The following is a 2,883-nucleotide window of genomic DNA, read 5'->3' on the forward strand; positions in this document are numbered from 1 at the left end:
GCAAATTCACTTTAAGAAATTTCGTGCAAAAACATCAGCAAACCTGTGCTAGGTGCCTCTAAAAAGCACGAGTTCTATCTACCTGACTCAGGGCAAAAGCACAGCATGGGAACCCATGCTGTAACGTTGGGATACGTCCGTAGGGATCAGGCGCGTCAGAGATGGTGGATATACGCGTAAATTAGGATTTTGAAAAACGACTGCTTTCACGATGCAAAGATATATTTTTGTTAAATTCATTTGCTTTTTACATTGAAGTGTGCATTTACATTCCCGGTGCAGATTTAGTTTAAGAGGTCATGTGCAAAAACAATTTTACCTGTGCTAGGTGGCCACTAAAAGGATGAATGCTATGTAACCGACTCAAAGCACGAGCACAGCAGGGTACCGAGCGCGAATGCATCCGTAGGGAACTGGCGCGTCAGTAATTGTGGGTATACACATGAACAAGGACCCTAGAGAACAATTGTTTCACGATGGAAAGATAACTTTTTTTGTTAAAGTAATTTGCTCGTTACATTCCTTGCACGTTACGTTGTCCTTCATTAATCTACCACTACTTACCTTATGGACGAATGAGTGCATACTAGGTTTCACGTTCATTAATATATACACGTAAATACATATTTCACAAGTGAGAGCATGTCATATTTCGATTACTTTCATACTGCTCGATTAAAATATTAATACAAATATCTTCTATAAATTTTACAAATATGTGGATCCGTATAATCAATCTGCACATATTTTTTCCCAGGGAAGGGATTAATTTCACCCATATATGCACCCAGTCATCACTCACGTATACTATATATTGAGAATTTGAAAAGTTATCAATACCAAGGATAACAATTTTCTTGTCCAGGAATAATTTTGTTTTTTCAGGGGGGAAATCCCTGACATTCTCCGTCAATTTGCACATTGCATATAGTACTGTGCATATTTGTTCTTAATGTAACGTAGGGGCCGCGGTAGCTCAGTGGTAGAACGTTTGGTGCGTGAGGACCTAAGTTCGATCCCAGCTCACGGCAAGTGGGCTTTGTGATGGATAAACACAGTGTGTGTGGGTTTCCTCTGGATTCTCCTGCTTCTTTCTACTTTCTTCATTCCACTATCTTATTCATTTTTATCATAGTCTCCTTTAGCGTACCCTACAGAACTGTGGGACGTAGAACTTAAGATTGCTTTTTTTTAAATTAATTTAACGTTCCAAGATTGAGCTCTAAGTCTGAGAGAGACCCACCCGTTTGACGTGCGTTGAGATGGAATCAGTGAGTTTCGTTTCAGTATCGAGTTCGGCGGAATATATATATATATATATATATATATATATATATATATATATATATATATATATATATATATATATATATATATTTTCGGGAAACTGCCACCTTAGTAATGCCAATGTGATTATTCATAAGCAAATGATGTTTATATAAATAATGAATGATGAAATTTAAATTAGAAGTTTAGTATATAGGCTAGATAATCAAAAATATTAAAAAGTCCAACTGGCAAACTAGAGGTGTAATCGAAAAAATTTTCCGAGCAGTTATTAATACATTGAATCAAATTTAACGTTGGCTTCTGTATGAAACAATAGGCATTCAGGCAAACAGATAGATTAGGCAACTTGGTTTCGTTTAGTTTGTAAAGGCGTGTATAACAGCGAGGGAATGAGCGACGGGACCTACTCTTTAGAGTGACGCTTATCTCGGGGCCGCGGTGGCTGAGCGCCAAGTGAGCTTTCTGATGTACAGTGTGTGGTGGGTTTTCCCGTGGTTCTATCATTCACTCCCACTTTATTTTTACTACTTTGTTTATTAACATTTAACATCGGGACATAAACGTTGGACGTTACACTCAAATAGGAATTGTTGCCTTTGGGCTAACGGACAGATGGGACAATAATTATTACGTTTGTAGAAAAAAGAAGGAAACTGGAGAACATCGAGAGAGCCCAGGAATTCAATGTTGTCTGTCAGAGACTTACATGAGATCGAACCATAGACCTCTCGCGACAGGTGAGTGACAGCTGCCCCATATCCTTTCCTCTTACGTAAATAAGGTACCGAAACTTCACTCTTCGTTTTAGTGTATCTACAAATAAAAAAAAAAAAGTTAAAAGTTTTGAGTCACGTTTCATGGTGTAATGAACATCTTAATGGATTCTACCGTTTTATCTTTTAGGCTTCTACCCGCTAAACGAATATAGGATTATAATACGCATGGGCTCTGGTGCAGTTTTTGAAAAATGAAATCTTTCAGTTCAGCATTCCACGATTATGCCCTGGAACTAAGAGAGACTGATGATGCGAATGAATGAAATGGTGGAATGAAGAAAGTGAGGAGGAAACGTGAGAATCCCGAGAAAACCCACGCACACGGTGGATGTTCACCACAAAGCCCACTTGGCGTGAGCTGGGATCGAACCAGCCCCGATAGCACAGAAGTTTTCCGTAAACTTGCCTATTGTTTGTCATACCAAATAATGTGAAAGTTTTCATTTTGTATATGCGGAAAATGCAATGCAAACTTGGAATGTTTGTGGCAAATTAAATATCATTTGCAATTTTTATGAAAGAGTAAATTTAATGCAACAAATTTCATACAAATGTAGTTTCAAAACTTGGCAAAAGCAAACATTTGGCATTTTTCTGCAAATTTGCTTCCACCGATCTAGTGCGCTTGACAGTTTCAATTCAAACTTTGAATGTCTTAGCAAATTAAATATTATTTTCAAGTTTTATGTTATAGCAAATTTCATTCCGCAAATTATATACAGATGTAGTTTCAACAATTTGCGACTACAAACTTTTGGCAAGTTGTCTTCAAGCTACCTACCCACAATTCACTGCGCTTGGACGTTTCACGAAAGAG

Source organism: Thermobia domestica, chromosome 11 (genome assembly GCF_964235325.1).
Source record: "Thermobia domestica chromosome 11, izTheDome1.hap1.1, whole genome shotgun sequence".
NCBI classification, from domain to species: Eukaryota; Metazoa; Arthropoda; class Insecta; order Zygentoma; family Lepismatidae; genus Thermobia; species Thermobia domestica.